General features: G+C 41.4%; 2 long non-coding RNA genes across 4 annotated transcripts in view; one reads left to right on the top strand and one right to left on the bottom strand.

Moving 5' to 3' along the window:
• Window positions 1-12,210, bottom strand: part of LOC307217289 — a 35,040-nt gene extending 22,830 nt beyond the window's left edge. The window contains exons 1-3 of one of the 3 annotated variants that reach the window (XR_013839530.1): window positions 12,164-12,210; window positions 11,991-12,069; window positions 11,396-11,558 (exon numbers count right to left, since the gene is read on the bottom strand). This is a non-coding gene — a long non-coding RNA (uncharacterized lncRNA). Of the gene's footprint in view, window positions 1-11,395; window positions 11,559-11,990 lie in introns of those variants that run through there. The other 2 variants (XR_013839531.1, XR_013839532.1) reach the window with 2 other exon arrangements.
• Window positions 1-25,434, top strand: part of LOC307217292 — a 117,558-nt gene that overhangs the window by 31,035 nt on the left and 61,089 nt on the right. The window lies entirely within an intron of this gene.

The raw sequence follows: 25,434 nt of genomic DNA, 5'->3' as shown, positions 1-25,434 counted from the left end.
GCACCTTAAATCTGACCCTGTACTCCACCGGAAGTCAGTGCAGCTGCAAAAGCACTGGGTGAATATGCTCCCATGGCAGAGACCCCGTGAGGAGCCTCGCTGCAGAATTCTGCACCCACTGGAGTTTCTGGGACAGCTTCAAGGGCAGCCCCACATAGAGTGAATTACAGTAGTCAAGCCTGGTGGTGACTGTTGCATGGATCACTGTGGCCAGGCCAGGGCGGGAAAGGTTGTGCTTGACATGACCAGTGCCAGCCACCCCATGCTTCACCATTCAGCAGGTGACACCAGTTAGGCTATAAGACCACCACAGCAAGTAGCTCCTGAAGGCAGATGATGCTAGGAAGTGGCTCTCCACCCAAACACGCCTTCGTGTGCCTACCAATGCTCAATTCAGCTTTCTTGCCTACCCTGAATGACAATAAAATTAAACAGCCAAATCAAAACCCTCTATATGGCAAGTAGGGGGGTGGGGATCCTTGCCGGATCTCCCAGCCAACCCCCACCCTCTTTTTATGCATTGCTGTGACAGCGACCTTGGTATGAACATATGTCGGCCGCAATATTGATGGGGCTGGGTAACAATGTGACTGATATAACATCTGTGGCAGCGTTCAAATGACCCTTGTGTAAAATAAATATTAAGAAATAAGGAAAAATGGTACGACATGTTGTAAGAATGCATTAGAAAATATATTAAGAGGAAGGTAATAATTATAACTACATTCAAAATTACAAATGTTAATTACATTGGGAAATGATGGGAAGTCTATTTTATTTTATTTTATTTACTTTATCTTAGTTTAGTTAGAAAATATGTGGAAAGAGTAATTTAATATTTAATGGTAAATTTATGTAAGGTTGTTTTTTTCTTTGTATGTGTGGATTTAAGATACTGTAGGACGCAGGTGGCGCTGTGGGTTAAAGCCTCAGCGCCTAGGGCTTGCCGATCGAAAGGTCGGCGGTTCGAATCCCTGCGGCGGGGTGTGCTCCCGCTGCTCGGTCCCAGCGCCTGCCAACCTAGCAGTTCGAAAGCACCTCCGGGTGCAAGTAGATAAATAGGGACCGCTTACCAGCGGGAAGGTAAACGGCGTTTCCGTGTGCGGCTCTGGCTCTGGCTCTGGCTCTGGCCAGAGCAGCGATGTCACGCTGGCCACGTGACCCGGAAGTGTCTCCGGACAGCGCTGGCCCCTGGCCTCTTAAGTGAGATGGGCGCACAACCCCAGAGTCTGTCAAGACTGGCCCGTACGGGCAGGGGTACCTTTACCTTTATGATATCTATGAACTTCAATGAAGGATTTTTTTAAAAAAAGAATACATTAAAAAAAAGATGGGGCTGTGTAGGAATTTTTCCACTTGACAAATTGGCACCAGCCATTTGGTTTTTGTCTACCTTGTGTTTTTTCAAAGGGGGCCAGATTTGATGAAGTGAAGGACCGTGAGGGCTGACCAAAGGGCCAACCAAAGTTGTTGAGCTTTTTTTTAGGGATGAAGTTGTTGGGGTTGGGGTTTTTTTAGGATTTTACCCTAGGAAATAAACTGCCACAGGGGCCGGATTAAACCGACCGGCAGGCCGGATTAGGCTCCCAAAATGGACTTTGGACATGCCTGGTCTAAGCCAAACCACTCACATCTCTACCCAATAAAGCTGTGGCCTATTTTATCCCATTAGCCTAAAATTTTTGTGTCCGTGTGTTTAATACATAACGGAACTATGGGGCCTGGGGCCTTGGTGTACAATCAAATTAAGAATAGTGCAAAGTAGGAAGAAAGGTGCACTAAAGATCTATTGAGGTGCACCCAAAATTCAAGTGCCAAGCATACTGCTGTAAGAGTTTGAGAAGGGATGTTGCAAAAAACCCAAGAAGGGTAGAAGCTTGGGTGGGGCCACCTTATATGGCTGTCCAGCACCAACAAGCTATTGTATCTAGTCACTAGACTATCACAAAACAATAGAATGAAAGTAACACCAAGTAACATCAGTAGAAGACAATTTTGACCCAAATAAATTGTAACATAAGCAAACATAAAATGGTATATTTCCATGACAGATCACAGTATGCCACTTTAAAAAGGAAATATTCTTCCTCTTTCAACACATGTTAAAACAAAATTTTCTAATAAAACAAAGTAGGATGAACTAAGATTAATTTATGCAGAACGGAATAAAATAATGTAAAAAACAAAATGAATAAAAGCATAAAACAAATGCAAATATTTTTGACATAAATCACAAGATCTGGTCTATAGGCAGAGGATTGAGGATAATTTAAGGAGTAACAACACAAGACAGATGTGGCAGGGGATTCAGCATATTACCAACTACAAACCTAACCTTGGTGCTGTCGATGGTGACCCTTTGCTGGCGGAGGAGCTTAACTTTTTCTTTGCTCGCTTCGAGAAGGAGCCACCTGAGACGCCGGTATTACAGCCACCAGCCCATAGGGGCCCCTCATTCACTGTAGAGGAGCATGAGGTGAGACAGGTATTGAGGATGGTGAATCCGAGGAAGGCTGCTGGACCTGATGGCATCACGGGAAAGGTGTTGAAGGGCTGTGCGGATCAGCTGGCGAAGGTCTTTACTAAGATCTTCAACAAGTCCTTACACCAGTCTATTGTCCCACCCTGCCTGAAGTCGTCAACTATTGTTCCTCTGCCTAAAAAATCTACAATCAGTAGTTTGAACGACTACAGACCAGTTGCACTGACTCCAATCATCATGAAGTGTTTTGAGAAACTGGTGCGCCGTCATATAATTTCCTGTCTTCCATCAACTTTTGACAACTACCAGTTTGCATACAGGGCAAATAGATCCACGGAAGACGCTATCACTATCACTCTCCATGCTGCTCTGTCCCATCTGGAGCGGCCGGGGAGTTATGTGAGGCTGCTGTTTGTGGATTTTAGCTCTGCTTTTAACACTATCCTCCCCCATAGACTGGTGTCCAAGCTAGAGGCGATTGGACTCTCCAACTCCACCTGTCTCTGGGTTTTGGATTTTTTGTCAGAACGTTCTCAGAGGGTTAGAGTGGGGTCACATATGTCCACAGCCCTTAGCCTTAACACCGGCTCACCACAGGGTTGTGTGTTGAGTCCCCTGCTCTATACTCTCTATACGTATGATTGTACAGCCATCTATCCCAGCAACAAAATCATCAAGTTTGCTGATGACACTACGGTGGTGGGGCTCATTTCAGGAGGGGATGAGTCCGCCTATCGGGACGAGGTGGAGCGGCTTTGTGTTTGGTGTGGAGAGAACAATCTGGCTCTTAATACGGCTAAGACCAAGGAATTGGTGGTGGATTACAGGAAAAAAAAGGCGGACATTCAGCCCTTGTATATCAAAGGGGAACGGGTGGAGAGGGTGGCGGAATTCAGGTTTTTGGGAGTGACTATCGATCAGGGCATGACTTGGAGCGCAAATACCACTGCTCTGGTGAAGAAGGCCCAGCAGAGAATTTATTTCCTCAGACTTTTAAAGAAGAACAATCTGAGTGAGAGACTGCTGGTGTCCTTCTACCGAGGCTCCATAGAGAGCATTCTCACATACTGTATTTGTGCCTGGTTCTCCAGTTGTACAGCTAGGAAGAGGAAGGTGCTCCAGAAGGTTATAACCACAGCCCAAAGGATTATTGGTCATCCTCTCCCATCTTTGGAAGAACTGTACGGCTCCCGTTGTCTTAGGAAAGCAAACAACATCCTGCAGGATGCATCTCACCCGGGATACAGTCTGTTTGCACTACTGCCTTCTGGCAGGAGATATAGAAACATCAAGTCAAGGACAAATAGACTGAAAAATAGTTTCTATCCAAGAGCTGTGGCCTTTTTAAATGCTGTAACTCGATAGTGTGACCTGGGAGTTTGATGGGTGTGGGTGTGGGTGTGGCTGGAATGTGGTTTGTTTGGTTGTTGTTGTTGTTTTGCTTTTGTTGTTTTTAAGGGATGGCATCCAATTTCGTTGCACTTGTGCAATGTTGCACTTGTGTAATGACAATAAAGAATCTATCTATCTATCTAAGATAAAGATACAAAAAACAACACTCAGCATATAAATTGCAGACTCATTTTCAGTCCTCTCCCTCAAATCCATACCAGATATTGCTCTCTTGATGCATTTATAAAGGACAATATATAATAGTGTGTACAAGATCTTCATCCTGGTTTGAAGCACAAGGACAGGCACATTCAGAGTCTGGCATATTTCTGAACCTTCCTTCTAAAATAACTGAAGGAATCAGATTCAACCAGGCTTCGGTAAAGGCCATTCTATCTCTCAGCTCCCACAAATCCTTAAAATAACAAAGTAGTATAAAACAGCGGCGTGGCAAGCTTTTGCAGATGACCTAGTTTTGACCCTGCAGGAGCCAGAACCTAGTACGAAAAGAGTATTACAATTGATTCAAGAATTTGGTCGGGTGGCGGGATTTAAATTAAACAAACAGAAAACCAAGGTATTGGGAAAAAATTTGACAGATACAGAGTCAGAACGGTTTCAGAGAGAGACAGAATTAAATGTGGTTAAAAAAGTAAAGTACCTAGGGGTTAACATAACAGCAAAAAATCTGAGTCTTTTTAAGGATAACTATGAAAAATGTTGGTCTGAAATTAAAAGAGACTTAGACAGTTGGACAAAATTGAAACTTTCTTTGTTAGGCCGAATTGCTGCTATTAAGATGAATGTATTGCCAAAAATGTTGTTTTTGTTTCAAACACTACAGATTGTGGACAAGACGGAGTGCTTCCGGAAGTGGCAGAGAGATATATCTAAGTTTGTCTGGCAGGGCAAAAAGCCCAGAATTAAGTATAAGATACTAACTGATGCGAAAGAAAGAGGGGGCTTTGCCCTGCCAGACCTAAAGTTGTACTATGAGGCCGCAGCTTTCTGCTGGCTAAAAGACTGGCTACTTCTCGAAGACACTGACGTAATGGATCTGGAAGGTTTCAACAATGCTTTTGGTTGGCATGCATACTTATGGTATGACAAGGTTAAGATCAATAAGGCCTTTAAGAACCATATTGTCAGAAAAGCAGTGTTTAATGTCTGGACAAAATATAAAGACTTGTTGGAAAATAAAACTCCAAGGTGGATATCACCTCTGGAAGCTAAGGCCCGAAAAAGACCCAATATGGAGGCCAAATGGCCAAAATATGGGGAAATACTAGAAAAAGATGGAGACAATTGGAAATTGCAGAGTTTGGAGAAAATGAAGGATAAAGTGCGAGACTGGTTACACTACGCTCAGATTAAAGAAGTCTTTAAAAATGACAAAAAGTTAGGGTTCCAGGTGGAGAAATCGAAATTGGAAACAGAACTGTTAGAACCTAAGACTAAGGTACTTTCAAGAATGTATAACTTGCTGTTAAAATGGAACACACAAGATGAAATGGTTAAATCGGCTATGATAAAGTGGGCACAGGATATTGGGTATAACATTATGTTTGAGGACTGGGAAAGGTTGTGGACCACTGGGTTGAACTTCACTGCATGTAATGCTTTGAAGGAAAATGTAATGAAAATGATATATAGATGGTACATGACCCCAGTTAAACTTGCCAAAATATACCATTTGTCTGATAATAAATGCTGGAAATGTAAAGGAAATGAAGGAACATTCTTTCACCTCTGGTGGACGTGCCCTAGAGTGAAGGCCTTCTGGGAAATGATATATAATGAGTTGAAAAAGGTATTTAAGTATACTTTCCCTAAGAAACCAGAGGCCTTCCTCCTGGGTATTGTCGGCCAGAGGGTGATAAAGAAGGACAGAACTTTTTTCCTGTATGCAACAACGGCAGCAAGGATACTCATCGCTAAGCACTGGAAAACCCAAGATCTACCCACACTGGAAGAATGGCAGATGCAACTGATAGACTATATGGAATTGGCCGAGATGACCGGCAGAATTCGAGACCTGGGAGAGGAGAGGGTTGAAGAAGATTGGAAGAAATTTAGGATCTATCTACAAAAACACTGTAATTTGGATGAATGTTAAGAAGGATGCCAGATCATTAAAAATTGAGCACCATTAAATTAGATGTAATCTGGATGATAAATGAGATTGAGGAAAATATAAACTTTTTGGAGAATTATTAGACTAAATTAAATGAATGAGATTTAAGAATGTAAACAAGTTGATAAATTGCTGGAAAAAGTTTTACAATGATGCAAGTGGGAGCGGGGGATGTGAGGGAGCCCAAAGAAGTTTTGAAAATATGCTATGTTACATGTCATATTGTTTATTACTTTTGCATTTTTGTATTTAAAAAATCTTAATAAATATTTATAAAAAAATAAAAAAATAAAACAGCGGCGTAGCGTGGATTGTCAGCACCCGGGGCAAGGCAAGTAATTTGCACCCCCTAACCCGGGGCAAGGCAAGTAATTTGCGCCCCTAACCCCTAACCTGCCGCCGCTGCCAGCTTCTTCTTGCTGCTGCCTGGGCTGGTCGGGTATGGTTCTCTCCCGCGCTCAGCGCTGCGCTGGGCGGCCGCTGCACTGTCCCTCCCCCAGATAGTCCCTCCCTCTCTCTCTCTCTGCTCCGCACCGCAACGCACGCCTGGCACCCTCCCCCTCCACAGTGGGCGGCGACCCGGCAGCTCGGATCGGATTCGCACAGCCAGCACTGCAGTAAGAGAGAGTGAGTGAGCCAGGGAGGGGCAGAGAGCTGCAAGTGCGAGTGCGCCCCCCCAAATGTTGCGCCCAGTGCGGCTGGCCCCCCTGCACCCCCCACGCTACGCCACTGGTATAAAATGAATGCGAGAGAAAGTCTTATATAATGGTGCTATTTTGGAAACTGATACAGTTGCTCTGTCCATGTAAAAAAGGATGAGAGTTCCATCAGCCCCAACTAGTATGGCTAGAATGGCAAAGGATGATGGGAGTTGTAGTCTGACAGTATCCAAAGGGCTGCAAGTTCACCATCCTTTTTGCTTGGCTTTGTTACAGGGGTGCAGACAAAGCTAGTGATATCAATCAGATGTTAGAGTACGGTATGCGGATCCCTGTGCCAACAAAATTATAGTGTAACGTGGCTTCTGTGCCTCATGCTTGGAACGTAAATATGCAATCATTTGTAAATCCCCACACATAGGAACAAATGTGAATCAGACAATTGGCCAATCTAGCTCAGGTTGTCCAGGGTTCCATGGTCTCCCAACCCTACCTGTAGACAATGGGGATTAATCTGAGACCTTCTGCATGCACATGTGCTCTACCCCTGAGATATGATCCTTTTCCCCAATGCCATTCCCCTTACAAATTATTTCTGCATGAATTCTCAAAGTGCATGCAACAGTGCAAGTGGAACAGTCTCCCTCGGGAGGTTGTGGATTCTCCTTCCTTGGAGAGTTTTTTAAGTGGAGGCTGGTTGTTGTGGCGATCACACAGGGTCCCCGGACGTTTGACGGTCTATTGATCCCTGTGCCACCACTGTGATTACTTTCCTGCTGCCACCAACCCGTTTCACTCGGGTACACGCAGAGTCCAGACAGTTGTTAACATTAAATCAAATAAGCAAGTTTCTTTTATAAGCCTTATGGTTTCAGATAATTTTTCTTGTCAGTTTCTTAATCTTAGTTTCTATACCAGCCTATACCTTTCCTAATAACTGCTAACTGATTATCCCAACTGTCTGTCTGACTCCTCCTATCAGTTTTTCTCTCTCACACACATCAAAACTCGACCAACCCACAGACTTATCCTCCCTCTTCCTTCTCCAACTCCCAACTGACCTCCAAACAACTCCAACTCTAACTATAACTCTTCCCCTTGGGTTCCCACTGGCCAATCACTTCACACCCATTTAACCCTTTCCTTATGACCCACCTAGGAGGGCAAACGCCACAGCTGGCCATCTGTCATGGATGCATTAGCTGAGATTTCTGCATTGCAGAGGGTTGGACTCTATGAAAGTTCTAGTCTGTACAGTATATGCACAACCAGAATACTTAGGCCATATTCAACTAAATCATTGCAGTAGTGGAAGCCAACACAATGATTCCTGCTAGTGCAACAGGACTCACCCCCTCTTCTCCCATTGTGTGCTTCCTGCACCATCCCCAATGTGCTCTGGGAGGTCATGAGAACCGCCAGTTGTGGGGAAAGAAAAATGAATCTTTCCATCAGGCAAGCAGAAATGCTTTCACCGATGGAACGATCTCCAAAGCACTACATTGGATACAACCTAGTAATATTTCCTGCTCTCCCCCCCCCCCCGCTCAATAATATTTATTAGTTTTCCATTTCAATACAAAGAACATCAACATTTCTTATCCTCACATATATTCTGACTCTCTCGAGTCCGCTCCTTCCTCCCTTCCGCCTAGATAGCTTTCTAATTACATTTCCTATCTTCTTCGCATTTCTATTTTCTCTTATTTACTTTATCTTACTTAAATCCACATACTATGCAATTGTAAATAATTTACAAATTCTATTTGCAAAAACTTTTAAATCAATTCTGTTAGCATTGCCAGATTTTTAGAATGATCTTTTAAATATATTATAAATTTACTCCAGTCTCTTTCAAAAAGTTGGTCTCACTGGTCTCGGATCTTCCTGGACAATCTTGCCAGTTCTGCGTATTCCATCATCTTACTCTGCCATTCACTTAACGTTGGTGTTTCTTGTTGCTTCCATTTCTGGGCTAAGAGTATTCTTGCTGCCGTTGTGACGTAAAGGAATAAATTGTGGTCCTTTTGGGGGATTTCATCCCCAATAATACCTAATAAGAAGGCCTCTGATTTTTTCAGAAATGTATTTTTAAGCATTTTTTTTTAGTTCATTGTATATCATGTCGCAATAAGCTTTAACTTTGGTGCAAGTCCACCACATATGGTAGAAAAACTCCTCATGTTCCTTACATTTCCAACATAGTCTGTCACTTGTCCTGTACATTTTGGCCAGTTTAGATGGTGTCAAATACCATCTATACATCATTTTAATTATATTTGTAATATTTCCTGCTCACTTTGCAAAGCTTCTATTGAAAAGTGTACATTTAACTCGGGCTATATTTTCGTCCAAAAAGTTTCACTTGACAGAATTTATTTCATTTATTGATACCATGACAATCGTCTACCAGATGTCGGAAAGACTCAAAGATCTTCAGCTGACGAGATAAATCAGTAACTAGGCTATACATCAGCAATACAGCTTTTCATTAATGTGTCTCGAACCTTCATTAATCTGTTTCAAGTCTATTTTTCTTTGGAATAGATCACTACTATCACATAGCACTCTGAATTAGGATGGAGTGAAAAATGTTAGGGATGGAGGACAACCAATTATATCATCTAATCTCTTTCCTACAGTTCAATTTTTTCCTATTTGTTGCCCAATCTTTGTTCAAAGTAAATATACACTATTGGCTGCCCCTCTGTCTGTGATGATACAACATTAAATGACTCAGTTCTGCATCTCTTAACTATAGGTTGTTGTTGTTGTTGTTTAGTCATTTAGTCGTGTCCGACTGTTCGTGACCCCATGGATCAGAGCACGCCAGGCACTTCTGTCTTCCACTGCCTCCCGCAGTTTGGTCAGACTCATGTTTGTAGCTTTGAAGACACTATCCAACCATCTTGTCCTCTGTTGTCCCCTTCTCCTTGTGCCCTCCATCTTTCCCAACATCAGGGTCTTTTCCAGGGAGTCTTCTCTTCTCATGAGGTGGCCAAAGTATTGGAGCCTCAGCTTCACAATCTGTCCTTCCAGTGAGCATTCAGGGCTGATTTCCTTAAGAATGGAGAGGTTTGATCTTCTTGCAGTCCATGGGACTCTCAAGAGTCTCTTCCAGCACCATAATTCAAAAGCATCAATTCTTTGGCGATCAGCCTTCTTTATGGTCCAGCTCTCACTTCCATACATCACTACTGGGAAAACCGTGGCTTTAACTATAATATATTAACTATATTATATTAACTATAGGTTAATATACCAGTAAATTTATTTTTTTAAAAAATTGGCAGGGTTTTCATTTGCCTGGCTAGAAAGAAGTTGTTGAAGACTCTTTCTTGATCTGCCATAACTCTGTTATTATTTTTTTTTAGGGGGGATGCGGGTGGCACTGTGGTCTGAACCACTGAGCCACTTGGGCTTTGCTGATCAGAAAGTTGGCTGTTTGAATCCCCATGACGGAATAAGCTCCTGTTGCTCTGTCCCAGCTTCTGCCAACCTAGCAGTTCAAAAGCATGCCAGTGCAAGTAGATAAATACTGTAGGTACCACTGCAGCGGGAGGGTAAACGTCGTTTCTGTTCACTCTGGCTTCTGTCACAGTGTTCCACTGCGCCGGAAGTGGTTTTGTCCTGCTGGTCACATGACCTGAAAAGCTGTCTGTGGACAAATGCTGGCTCCCTCAGCATGAAAAGTGAGATGAGCGCCGCAACCCCATGGTCACCTTTGACTGGACTTCACTGTCCAGGGGCCCTTTAACTTTTTTTCCTTACCTAATGTTTTTAGATGTTTTAGTTTATCGTTGTGATCTCAATTATTAAGCCACCTTGAGAAATATATGTGCATAGAAAGCTGGGGTAATGTATGTGTGTGTGATATACATACATATATGGCTCACCCTATGCCATAGTTGTCAACGTTTTCCCTTTTTTAAGGGAAATTTCCTTATTCCGAATAGGATTCCTCGCAAGAAAAGGGAAAAGTTGACAGCTATGCCCTATGCCTGTTACTGTAAAGGTAAAGGGACCCCTGACCATTAGGTCCAGTCGTGGACAACTCTGGGGTTGTGGCGCTCATCTCGCTTTACTGCCGAGGGAGCTGGCGTACAGCTTCTGGGTCATGTGGCCAGCATGACTAAGCCGCTTCTGGCGAACCAGAGCAGCGCACAGAAACACTGTTTACCTTCCCGCCGGAGTAGTACCTATTTATCTACTTGCACTTTGACATGCTTTCAAACTGCTAGGTTGGCAGGAGCAGGGACCGAGCAATGGGAGCTCACCCCGTCACGGGGATTTGAACCGCCGACCTTCCAATCGGCAAGCCCTAGGCTCTGTGGTTTGTTTTTAATTCTTAATTTTGAATTGTAGCATTCTGTTAGGTGGCCTAATAAAGGCCTAGCAGTGGAGCAGGTTGTGTCCCAAGACTGCAATGCTCCGCTGTGCCCTCCTGTTATTGCTATATGTCCCTGACTTCAGTGAAGCTTATTTCTGAATAAATAGGTTTGCATAGGTACCAAACCTCTTTTTGGATCATTTCCTTTGTCAGCTGAGACTGGGGATAGCGCCAACTCTGAATTTCACTTTATGGTCAACGTAAGATGTCATTTCTGATTTCCCCGAATTCAGGCAATGTTACCCAACTGAGATGCCATCAAATCCTAATTAACTTCAGCATGACGGCATTAAATTAGCAAACTCTGGCAAGCTTGAAAGACAGAAGTGAGGTGATAATACATGGCTCAAATCAAAGGTGGTGCCAATTAATGAATGCAAGCTCTGGAAGACATGGCCTTGCTTGGCAGCCAGTCCACTCATTCTCTGGGTTTCCTATTAATTGAGAGATCCTTACTGTAACTTCTCTTCAGCAATAATTAGGGAGGAGACTGTTAGAACGCTGTGGAGAGGAGAGAAAGTACAACTAGGAATACAGTGGCATCATTTCCAGGCATCCTCTTTGAATATATAATTTGCTCATTTTCACTGGAACTCTTCAATTGTTCTTTATGGAAATAGGTTTCAGGAAATTCAATTAAGAAATGCTATACCATTCCCAAGGTCAATATTATTATTATTATTATTATTATTATTATTATTATACTCTGCCTATCTGACTGGGTTGCCCCAGCTACTCTGGGTGGTTTCCATTATATATAAAAACATAATAAAACAGCCTCTGTCAATTTTGCATCATTCATTTCTACATATTATTTTTAAAAAACAAACAAACAAACAAATAAACCTAACAACAATGCAAGAACTTACAAATTCATATTAAAATATGCATTAAAATATGTATTATAATGTCACATTCTACATGCATTTTTACCTTCAAATGCATTTTAAATGGATTTCCAAAAGCTTTTTCGGATGGGAAGTGGATTACAAAATTCAGAGGCATGTGAAATCTGGAGAATAATCACATGACAATCTGTGTATTAATTTGGGAGGTGCACATTAGGTCAGTTTCCTTTTAAAAAAGTGAAATGAAATGAAATTCACCTCCATCCCTAGGATAAACCTATGCGTACTGATAGGTGCAATCAGTCTAATCTTATGTGCAATTGATAGACTAGATTGGAAGCCCCATCTGTGTGACACATTTCAAGCACTATGAGGCAACACTTATGGCTTCTGCCAAAGAATGCTGGAAAGTGCATTGAGTTAAGGGTGTTGAGAATAGTTAGGAGACCCCCTTCAATTCCCCACCACCACCATATACCTACAATTCCCAGAGTTCCCAGGAAACCACTCTTGAAAATTCAGCTCTGTGAGGAGAGCAGACATCTTTTAACAACTCTTAACACCCTTAACAGTTCTCAAGAATTGGGGAGGGAGCTAGGGGCCACTAGGAAGATGGCTGACAATAACATCTCTCCGACCCACAGGGGGTAATTAGGAGGCTGTGATGGGAGTAATTAGCCTCCCTACCCCCCCAGGATTGGGGGGGGGCTGCCCGTGCCTGCTGTGCCCTATACCACCCCCGAATTTGAGGGGATGGGGGCACTAGGCAGGATGCCCCCCTGTGGATCTCGGCACTCCTGGACGCCGTCTCTGATCCACACCACTAGCTGCAATAATTTCAAAAGGAACAATTAGGAAGAAGCGAATGCACATATTTCAAGGAAGGAGGGGGAGTAAAGACTGCTAACTGAAGAGTTCTCTGATAAACAAGAAGAGTCGGAGGAACAAGAATCAATCATGAGAAGACAGCTAAGACTCGGTATGGCAAAGGGACTGATGGGGGAGGGGGAAAAACCTTTCTTTCTTTCCTCCATGTGATAAAACAAGAACCCCCCCCTCACAAGTCAGAAATGCTGCTTTAATGACTTAAGCTGTGGATTTACGTCTGTGTGGAGATAATTTTTCTAACCAAAGCATGTTTTAAGAAGAGCGTGGAAAGTTTAAGAGCTCTGGAATGACGCAGTTAAAAATACCGTCGCCATATTGGTAAGCTCTGTCGGAGGACTTGAGTCTGGGAGAAGGAAAAGAGCTGTTTTTATACTGTGGGTGAGACTCCTCAGTGGGACTCAAAAATGACAGATCCTGAGATTAATGATGGAAAGAGCGATGTTATTTATGAAAGTGATGATATATGGAAACCATCACGATATGAGGATTGGTCGAACGGAAAAATCCACACAGGATATAATTGGTGTTTATCTGCTTAAGGAGATTATCAGAAGAGATCATAAAGAAAAAGAAAAAATGTACGAATAAGATGGGATGGGGAAACAGACTGGATAGAATTATGAACTTTATTTGGACTGATTTGGATATGAACGCAGTAGCAAGAAGATGATCGGAATCCCCCTTCAAAACTTGAAATATGGGTCCCCTCAACAAAAATTTAAAATTCGGCTTTGTAATTTGGAATTTATGTGATGTGATTTGATTTGATTGGTCGGTTAATAAAAATTATTTTTTTAAAAAAAAGAATTGGGGAGGGAGCTATGGCAGTTTAATGTGGCAATAGTGATTACATGAGTACATGAGATTACATGAGTACATGTAAAGTACATGCAAAGTACAGACAAGCAACTAATGCCACCCAAAAAATTCCAGGAAATCCCTAGAAAATTACTGCCCTGGCCCCATTTTCACAGAGGAAGAATATTTTCACCCATGAAACTAGGTTAGGAGATTTTAGCCCAGCCTTAACATTTGAAGTCAGCTTCCCTAGCTGCAGGTGCATAACTGTCTCAAGGTTCATAGATTTTTGTCTTTAGCATTCTGTTTACAATGGAATAAATTTCCCCCCCAAACCATGTATGCATTCCTGGAGTTGTATCAGAACTGACATGCTTTTTGAGCAGCCGGCAAATCTGAAAGCACAGTTTCCTAAAAAAACATGTTATTTTGCTTCGGAATGGGAAGTAATAGACTGCAACCATCCCCGTGACAAGAAAACAACAAACCACCAGATCTTTCACCTGGTTTTACAAAGTGATGCTTCACACAAAATTTACATTGAAATGAGGAAATTGAAAAGGCCCGTCATACAGAAATGGAAAAGAGGCTCCAGGGTGCTTGGTATAAACGCTGGGCTCTGCGTTAGGTTTTCATAAAGTGCTGCATCCATGTTGTGGGTTTGGGGAGTTGGTTCAGCTCAGCAGTATGGCGCTTCCTTTTCATGCAGAAGTGGAACCCTTTGTGGAATTTTACTCTGCTTTTATATATTTTCAAAAACAGAGCTCCTTATTCAGATCTCTGGAAAGACTCACAACAAAGGCTGAGTACAAAGGCAAATATGTAAAACAGCAATATCCTGTCTTGTTCATATACTAAATCACATAATTTCTGAGTAGGGATCCATCTATTCCATGGGTAGGCAAACGAAGGCCCGGGGCCCAGATGCGGCCCAATCGCCTTCTAAATCCGGCCCGTGGACGGTCCAGGAACCAGCATGTTTTTACATTAGAATGTGTGCTTTGATTTAAAATGCATCTCTGGGTTATTTGTGGGGCCTGCCTGGTGTTTTTACATGAGTAGAATGTGTGCTTTTATTTAAAATGCATCTCCAGGTTTTTTGTGGGGGATAGGAATTTGTTTATTTCCCCCCCCAAAAAAAAAATATAGTCTGGCCCCCCACAAGTTCTGAGGGACAGTGGAGCGGCCCCCTGCTGAAAAAGTTTGCTGACCCTGATTTTCTATTGCAACGCCCTGCAGTGCAGTAATCATAGCTACAGAATCCCTGACAGATGGCCGTCTAACCTTTGTTTGAAAACTTCCAATGATCCTGAGATTAAGAGTCTCTTGGAATGAATCTACACACCCGGGGGGGGGGGATGCTATAAAGTCATAAATTGTTATAACAAAAGGGGTGGAAGCTCTATGTAAAACTGCAAAGGTTTTTCTTTTGCTCTCCATCGCCATCTGGTGTTGCATCTTTATAACACATCCAAAACACTGTTTGTTTTGGGGTGTGTGTTTTTCTAATGTAGCTGAGTCCTTACTCTAGCGACTGAACTATCCCAGTGTTTGGGTGGCAGTTACCTTAGGAGGTCTGGTCTCCTAACACATTAACCATTACACCACACTGTCTCTCTCACCAGTGTGAAATTCTTATATATGCATTGGGCTACAATTCTAACTCGGTTTGCCTGTAAGTAAGCACCAAGGAATTGCATAAGAAGTTCCTTCTGAGTAGTCGTAGTTAAGGCTGCAGCCTAAGATGCTATTTTTGTAAAGTAAAAAGAAAAAGAAAAAAAGGGCGGTGTTGGGGACTTAAGCAATGTTAATATTTGACAAATCCACCCCAAATCAGTGAAACTCACAAGCAAGGCTGGAAATCTCATCTGACAACCCAAACTTCCTCACACTGCTTAAAAGCTGCTTTTCTGCATTGAAGTCAGGTTAAAAAACGCTGTATATTTTTGTAGCTAAATTATAGTAACAAGTGCTCCAGTTTTTGATAAAACCCACTACGCACAAGATTTAGGATTACTAAAATGTAACCTAAATCCTTTCTCTTGCTGCTGTGTGCAATTGAAGATAAGTGTTAGGGTGAATAGGCTAATAGTGTCCTGGAATCTCCTATGGATAATTGAACACATCTCTAATTTTATTGCAACTTTTTTTTCCTGGTTCAGTTGACATGAAACAGTAAGAAAGGCATTTGCTGCCACTGTGTTTAATTGTTTTATGGTATGATGCCACAACTTCGCCTTTCTGCAATAGAAAATTAATCAATATTAGGCCATACTCACCCTGTGTGGGTGATCTTGTTTTTAATAGATTGTTGCTGAAGAAATTTCCCCCATAATGTTCAGAATCAGTGGAATTAGCAATGGAAATGACCTAATTGGGTCACTGAACTCATTTTGTTGTCAGCGGCAGATTATTCCCTGGTGTATATTCCCTCATGCCCTTTCCTAATTATAATGGGATTTCTACAATTCTAGAAAAATAATTAAATGAGTGCAAATATTAACAGCCAGCTTTCTTAATGTTATTAATCTTCATGATCACAAGCAGGACAAAAATGCCTCATCATTCCCATGACTGAAATATGTGGAAAGCACACAATGGATGTGATTAAAGTTAGGATTATAGGGTGGCAAGATGGGGTTGAGGATAGAAAATTCAGAACCATCATTTTGGAGCTTCCATTTAAAGGGATTTTTTTTTTAAAAAAAAAAATGTGTTTACAAATCCTTTTATCTGTGTCCTTGAGCAAAAAATAAACCACACTTCAGAAGTGACGGTGTACTTCTTTAATTGATTTTTGTTTTGCTCAAATGGTTTCCGTGTTTTCTTGCACTGTATGATTTTATAAAAATAATAATAAGGTTTTCTGATATAACAGCAAACATACATTGGGATTGTGCATGCTTTGCAGGCTGCTTGCATCTGGAAAATGGCCAAGAAATTTTGCTAATTTTATCAACCTAAGATAACTATGGAAGGGCTATTAATAACTAAGGCCCCAAATATCTGAAAGACTGCTTCCTTCCATACAGACCATCTCAGATGTTAAGAGCAGTAGAGGGGACCTTCTTGGTAGTTCCACCACCCTCAGAAGTTTGGGAAGAGGTTGCCCAGGAGAGGCCATTCTCAGTGGCAGCTCTAAGCTCTGAAACACCCGCTTTGCAGAGCTATATCCGGCTCCTTCCTTACATAATTTTTTGCTGCATGTATCTATTTTAAGATCCTCTCTATTGCTTTAATATTTTGTACCTAAAACGAAAACGAGATGAAATAAATATCGTCACCTCATTTAAGACTTAAGGTAAGTAGAACTCTACCCCAAAACTGAAAGTTTCAAAGAAGTTTTTCTTGTCCCACTCTGAACCTGACCTTCTTCCTAATTATGGATTGTTATTGTTTTTCTTGTTCTGGAAAAAAAAACTCCAGGCAGCCCAATTGTTATTCTGTTTTCCTTACATATTCACCATTTTGTGTGTAACAGAATACAGGTTTTCCACCCAAGGTTATTGCTTGCTATTCAAGCCATCATCGGGAATTTAACAGCACAAGTGACATTGCAAGGAACACAATACATAAAGGTTGTTAACCGGCATGCGGTAGTCATTAAATCTCTGCTGGAAAGAAAAATAGGGACCTAAATTGAAGATCAAACATGTTCTGGAGTCACAGAAGGAAAAATGATGGCAAAGTCTAAGGACACTTTTTGTGGCCGCTGTGCTTCATCACACAAAGGATTTTCAATAAGTTTCTAACAACAGGTTTAAGCTAATATATTGCACTTATTGTGAATGGGTGACAATAACAGCAACCTTCTTCCCATTCTCTTGTGTTGTCATACATTAAAGGAAGTTTGGAGCAGCATATGTAGACTATGGACTAGGCAATCTATAAAGCTATAAAGCATTGTTTCACTCCTCTGTTGTCCTAAAACAGTAAGGTTGGCAAACTTGAAGGCTCTACATTTTCTCTGGGTATAATTACAACTTGATAAGTGCTGGAGAGTCCAGGGACTTGGGGAGCAACATGAAATGTAGTGTCCCTGGGTGCTGTTGCAAATGCTCAGAGGATTCTGGGATTGTGCTGTCTATAATTCCCCATGTTTTCTGGATGCTTTAATGAGCATTTGAAGCCTTAGGACCTAGTGCTTAGGGATGGGCAAATCTCACTCCCCCCCAAAAAAGTTCAGATCTAGACATGTCTTTATCAGTTTGCATTTTTTTTAAAGTCCTCATGAAAATTCACCAGCATAGGACTTCCGGAGGCGGCGCGAACGGCAATGGCTGCCCTTTCCTAGCTGGGGAAGGGAAGCTCCGCCGAAAAAGGGTCTCCCGCTGCGGCGAAGCGGAGACCCATTCTGGAAAACCACAGGCAGCAGAAGCCTGTGGTCTTGGGATCCGGCGGGCGCCAGGAGCAGCCCCCAAAACGTTGAAGGAACCCCGTAAGGGGCTCCGGATCGCGGAGGGGGTTGCGGCGCTGTGGATCGTTCCGCAATTGGCGGAGTGAAGCCGCGTTGCTGCTGCCGGTGAGCGCTGACCTTTCTTCCTAAACTACAGATTCGGAAAACAACAACCCGTGAGTAAAAGGACTTTACAAAGTTTTGGGACTTAAAGTACTTAAAGTACTGAATTTGGCTGAAAGCGGAGTGACGAAAAATAGGAAGTCCGTCTTCCGCTGTCATTGAATCTCTAAGCAAAGAGCCGGAGGAGTGGAGGCAAAGAGTGAACTTTTAATCTAACTGATCTGGACACCCGTGGAAATTATTTTTAAGCAGAATAAGGACTTTAAGTAATTGATTATATGACTTTTATTTGGACTGTGATACCTTTCTTCTATTTGGATTACAATTTAAGCAAGAAACCCAGGTGCTGGAACTGCCTGAGCAACTGAGCAGTCAGCTTGCAGGGTTGGATACTTTGAACTTAAACTTTGAAACAATCTGAGGGAGTTTGAACTGGCTACTTTGAAGCATCTTTTGGAATACCAGTAAGCACTGTCTGAAACACTGTGGCTTTTTAAATACTAACTTTGCTAAAAGTTACCTTATTGAAGGTTCCTGGACATTAAATGGGATTATATTATTTTTATTGGAATTCTCTTCTTCCCTAAAGACATTTTAAGCTCCCCCTAGAGGATTTGGGATTAATAGCAGTGACATTGTTTTACTTTCCTTTTCCCGGCCTCCTGTTTGACTATTACCATCTGGGCTGTTGCTTTCTCATGGGAACAACTCAGCTTGACCTTGAATTTTAGATAACTCTGGAATGAGTGGCGCAAGAAAAAAGGGACCGAGAACCAGACAAACAACTCTAACCGCAGTCTCCCAGGCACGCAGATCATCTGTGCCTACTGTGCTTACTTTGCCTACTCTGACTTCTGAGAAAGAAGCTGCTTCTCTGCCACGGGCAGAAACTGAGGAATTTCAATCGGAAGAGATGGCCTCAGGAGAAATTAGTTCCACTTTAGAGAAAATTCTTGAAAAATTGGAATCTTTGGATAAAAAAGTTGATCAGCAAACAGCTAAAATTGATCATAATACTGAATGTTTAAATAGACTAACTGGACAAGTTGCACAGAATGTGCAAGCAATTGGAGAACTGAAGGAGACTGCAGGCGAAAATCGGAAATTGGCTGAGGATACCAGCCAAAGACTGGGAAATTTAGAGAAAGAGGTAAGACCACTCAGCAAACAAGTAGGTGAACATCAGACCTATCTTTCTATGATAGAACTACAGAATAGACAGACCAATTTAAGGATAAGGTCGGTACCAGAGGTGGAAGAAGGTAACCTAGCTGAGTTCCTGACTAAAGAATTTTCCAAGTTTTGGAACTTAGAGGAAAAAGATTTTAAAATCATATCAGCCTTCAGACTTGGAAGACTTATAAAGAGAGAGAAGCCCAGAGACTGTTTAATAATACTGAGATCAAAGGAGGAAAGGGACAAGATTTTGGGTTTACACTACGGAAAGTCACTGGATATTCTGGACAAAAGAATTGAGATTTTCAAGGATATTCCTAAACAACTGTTGGACCTTAGATCTGACTACTTGGAACTAGCAAGATTGTTAAGGAGCAACACAATTATCTTCAGGTGGGATTTTCCTCAAGGATTATCTTTTACTTTTAGAGGGAAGAAGATTAAAATCAGATCACTGGAAGATAGAGACAAATTTCTGACTGCGCACGGAGAGGACCTCCAAAAAGGACTTGAATTACCCTCGGGGCCTGTAGTACCAGAGGTGCCTGCACCCTCGGATCCTGAAGACTCAGCGAACAAGGTACCACCCCTAGAAAAATAACCAGATTTACCCAGGATGTCTCTGCAACTTTTGAGTTGGAATATAAATGGCTGTAACAATCCGGAAAAAAGAAGGAAAATTTTTCATATATTGAAAAAGGAACAACTGGACATTATTTGCTTACAAGAAACACATGTGACTAGGCTCCACAGGAAAGTACTAATAAACAAAAGACTTGGTCAGGAATTTATATCTTCAGACAAAGTAAAGAAGAGAGGTGTGGTGATATATGCAAAAGAGAGCCTGTCACCTAAATTTTTATTTAAAGATGAACATGGAAGAATTTTGGCAATCGAAATACAACATCAAGGAGAAAAGATTTTGATATTAGGAATTTATGCACCAAATGAAGGGAAGTCGGAATTTTTCAAGAAGTTGCATGAGACTATGCTGGATTATCTGGATTATGACAACATCATCATGATGGGAGACATGAACGGGGTCGTATCAACCAACATGGATAAGTCACAAAGCCAGAATGTTACAAAAGATGGCAGACTACCAAAGACCTTTTTTGAACTGACTGACAATATGGACTGGATTGATATCTGGAGAACGAAGAACCCCTTGGGAAAAGAAGGAACATTCTTCTCTGAAGCTCAGCTGACTTGGACAAGAATCGACCAAATATGGATAACTAGAGGTCTGGCACCCAAGGTCAGAAAGGTGGAAATCTGCCCAAAAACCTGCTCCGACCATAATGCACTGAAAATGGACATGATACTATTACCAACTGGCTCCTATAGATGGAAGATGAATGACAATTTGTTCAGAGATCAGGAGATTATTAAGAAGGCCCAGAAAGCATTGAAGGACTATTTTGAGATAAATATGAACACTACGGTGGAAAAAAGAATTATTTGGGATGCAAGTAAAGCTGTGATGAGGGGGTTCTTGATACAACAGAATGCTGCAAGGAAGAGGACAGAAAACAACAGAAAAGATAAGATTTTGGAGAAAATAAAAGAATTAGAGAAGAAGTTAAGATCAAACCCGAAGTCCCTGCCGATCTTGAGAGAAATCAAACTCTATCAAGCACAATATTCTAAACTGATAAATCAGGAAATAGAGTGGAAGACTAAATTAATGAAACAAAAAACCTTTGAATTGGCAAACAAATGTGGGAAACTGCTAGCTTGGCAGTTGAAGAAGAGACAAAAATTGAATACAGTTACAAATTTGGAAATTGAAGGAAGAAACATTCAGAACCCCACGGAGATTAGAAAGTGTTTTCAGAAATATTTCAAAAAATTATATACCCAAGGGCCGCAGAATGAGATCGAGATTAAACAATTTTTGGAGAAAAATGGACTTAAAAAGTTGTCACAAGAAAATAGATCTCTCCTGAACAGTAAAATAACATGTCAAGAAATTGAACAAGCCATTCAAAACATGAAACTGGGCAAATCTCCAGGGCCAGACGGGCTAACCTCCAAGTATTATAAGATATTAAAAGACCATTTGATACAACCACTGATGGAGGTTAGCAATGAAATTATGGAGGGGAGGAGGGCGCCGGAATCGTGGAAGGAAGCTTTCATCACATTGATACCAAAATCGGAAACTGAAAAGACACAACTTAAGAACTACCGTCCCATCTCCCTTTTAAATGTGGATTACAAAATATTTGCAGATGTTTTGGCAAGTAGACTTAAAAAAGTTTTAAACGAAGTAATTCATAAAGATCAGGCAGGCTTTCTCCCAGGTAGACACATGTTTGCTAATACAAGGAACATTATTGACATCTTGGAACTTTTGCAAATTGATATAAACACAAAAGCAGTGCTAATCTTTATAGATGCGGAGAAGGCCTTTGATAATATCTCTTGGAAATTTATGAAGGGAAATTTAAAAGAAATGGGAGTGGGTCGGGGTTTTGAGAATGGGATTGATGCAATATATTCAGAACAAAAGGCTAAATTGATAGTAAACAATGTGGTTACTGAAGAGTTTAAAATTGAAAAAGGAACACGACAAGGCTGCCCGATTTCCCCTTTGTTATTTATATCAGTTCTGGAGGTGCTCTTGAATATGATTAGAGGGGACCGGTTGGTGGAAGGGATTCAGGTCGGAGTGAAACAATATAAACTTAAAGCTTTTGCAGATGACCTAGTTCTGACCCTGCAGGAGCCAGAATCTAGTACAAAAAGAGTATTACAACTGATCCAAGATTTTGGTCGGGTGGCGGGATTCAAACTAAATAAACAGAAAACTAAGGTGTTGGGGAAAAATCTGACAGATGCAGAGTCGGAACAGTTTCAGAGAGAAACAGAACTAACTGTGGTTAAAAAAGTAAAGTACCTAGGGGTAAACATAACAGCAAAAAATCTGAGTCTATTTAAGGATAACTACGAAAAATGTTGGTTTGAAATTAAGAGAGATTTGGATAGTTGGACAAAATTGAAGCTTTCTTTGTTAGGCCGAATTGCTGCTGTTAAGATGAATGTATTGCCAAAGATGTTGTTTTTGTTTCAAACATTGCAGATTGTGGATAAGACAGAGTGCTTCCGGAAGTGGCAGAAAGATATATCTAAATTTGTCTGGCAGGGCAAAAAGCCCAGAATTAAGTTTAAGATACTAACTGATGCGAAAGAAAGAGGGGGCTTTGCCCTGCCGGACCTAAAGTTGTACTATGAAGCCGCAGCCTTTTGCTGGCTAAAAGACTGGCTACTTCTTGAAGACACTGACGTATTGGATTTGGAAGGGTTTAACAATGCTTTTGGTTGGCATGCATACCTATGGTACGATAAGGTTAAGATCAATAAGGTCTTTAAGAACCATATTGTCAGGAAAGCAGTTTTTAATGTCTGGACAAAATACAAAGACTTATTGGAAAACAAAACTCCGAGGTGGCTTTCACCTCTGGAAGCTAAGGCCCGAAAAAGACCCAATATGGAGGCCAAATGGCCAAAATATTGGGAAATATTAGAAAAAGACGGAGACAATTGGAAATTGCAGAGTTTGGAGAAAATGAAGGATAAAGTGCGAGACTGGTTACATTACGCTCAGATTAAAGAAGTCTTTAAAAATGACAAAAAGGTAGGGTTCCAGGTGGAGAAATCGAAGTTGGAAACAGAATTGTTAGAACCAAAAACTAAGGTATTATCAAGAATGTATAACTTGCTGTTGAAATGGAATACACAAGACGAAATGGTTAAATCGGTTATGATAAAGTGGGCTCAGGATATTGGGCATAATATCATGTTTGAGGACTGGGAAAGGTTGTGGACCACTGGGCTGAACTTCACTGCATGTAATGCTTTGAAGGAAAATGTAATGAAAATGATATATAGATGGTACATGACCCCAGTTAAACTTGCCAAAATATACCATTTGTCTGATAATAAATGTTGGAAATGTAAAGAACATGAAGGAACATTCTTTCACCTCTGGTGGACTTGCCCTAGAGTGAAGGCCTTCTGGGAAATGATATATAATGAGTTGAAAAAGGTATTTAAGTATACCTTCACTAAGAAACCGGAGGCCTTCCTTCTGGGCATTGTCGGCCAGAAGGTGTTAAAGAAGGACCGAACATTTTTTATGTATGCAACAACGGCAGCAAGGATACTTATCGCTAAGAGCTGGAAAACTCAAGATCTACCCACACTGGAAGAGTGGCAGATGCAGCTGATGGACTATATGCAACTGGCCGAGATGACTGGTAGAATTCGAGACCTGGGAGAAGAGAGGGTTGAAGAAGACTGGAAGAAATTCAAGATTTATTTACAAAAGTATTGTAATTTGGTCGAATGCTAAGAAGGATGCTAGATCATAAATAATTGCCTACCATTGAATTAGATTTGAATTTGACGATAAGTGAGACTGAGGAAAACATAAAACTTTTGGAGATTAGATTAAACTAATTGAATAAGATTTAAGAATATAAATAAGAGGATAAATTGCTGGAAAAAAATTATAATGATGTAAGTGGGAGCGGGAGACGTGAGGGAGTCCAAAGAAGTTTTGAAAAATGTGTTATGATACATGTTATATTGTTTATCATTTTTGCATTTTGTATTTAAAAAATCTCAATAAATACTTATATAAAAAAAATGAAAATTCACCAGCATATACCGTATTTTTCTGCGTATAACACACCCACGTGTATAAGACACCCCCTATTTTGGGGAACTCAAAATTAATAAAATGGGGGGAGATTGCCCCCGTGTATAAGACTACCCCCCCTTTAAACATTTTTTTTAGTAAAAAAAACCCCTAGTCTTATACACGGAAAAGTACGGTAAATGTGAATTTCTTCTAATATATATATTTTATGCAATTTCCCCTAATATACACATTTTTGTACATTTGCAGACTGTAATGTATTTTCATGCAAACTTGAGCTGGAGAACGATACTGCAAAATTTGGAGAAATGCAAATGGCAAGCTTTTGGTCCATGTATTGCTTTGGAAAGCACACATTAGGTAGGCCTGCCTTTCATAGAATTATAGAGTTGGAAGAGACCACAAGGGCCATCGAGTCCAACCCCCTGCCAAGCAGGAAACACCATCAGAGCACTCCTGACATATGGTTGTCAAGCCTCTGCTTAAAGACCTCCAAAGAAGGAGACTCCACCACACTCCTTGGCAGCAAATTCCACTGTCGAACAGCTCTTACTGTCAGGAAGTTCTTCCTAATGTTTAGGTGGAATCTTCTTTCTTGTAGTTTGGAACCATTGCTCCGTGTCCGCTTCTCTGGAGCAGCAGAAAACAACCTTTCTCCCTCCTCTATGTGACATCCTTTTATATATTTGAACATGGCTATCATATCACCCCTTAACCTCCTCTTCTCCAGGCTAAACATGCCCAGCTCCCTTAGCCGTTCCTCATAAGGCATCGTTTCCAGGCCTTTGACCATTTTGGTTGCCCTCCTCTGGACATGTTCCAGTTTGTCAGTGTCCTTTTTGAACTGTGGTGCCCAGAACTGGACACAGGACTCCAGGTGAGGTCTGACCAGAGCAGAATACAGTGGCACTATTACTTCCCTTGATCTAGATGCTATACTCCTATTTATGCAACCCAGAATTGCATTGGCTTTTTTAGCTGCCGCATCACACTGTTGGCTCATGTCAAGTTTGTGGTCAACCAAGACTCCTAGATCCTTTTCACATGTACTGCTCTCAAGCCAGGTATCACCCATCTTGTATTTGTGCCTCTCATTTTTTTTGCCCAAGTGCAATACTTTACATTTCTCCCTGTTAAAATTCATCTTGTTTGTTTTGGCCCAGTTCTCTAATCTGTCAAGGTCGTTTTGAAGTGTGATCCTGTCCTCTGGGGTGTTAGCCACCCCTCCCAGTTTGGTGTCATCTGCAAATTTGATCAGGATGCCCTTGAGTCCATCATCCAAGTCGTTGATAAAGATGTTGAATAAGACCGGGCCCAAGACAGAACCCTGTGGCACCCCACTAGTCACTCTTCTCCAGGATGAAGAGGAACCATTGATGAGCACCCTTTGGGTTCGGTCAGTCAGCCAGTTACAAATCCACTGAGTGGTAGCATAGTCAAGACCGCATTTTACCAGCTTCTTTACAAGAATATCATGGGGCA

The sequence above is a fragment of the Podarcis cretensis genome, assembly GCF_951804945.1.
Source record: "Podarcis cretensis genome assembly, chromosome: 5".
NCBI lineage: Eukaryota > Metazoa > Chordata > Lepidosauria > Squamata > Lacertidae > Podarcis > Podarcis cretensis.
The sequence above is the reverse complement of the archived record's forward strand: the minus strand, read 5'-3'. Positions and strand labels throughout refer to the sequence as shown.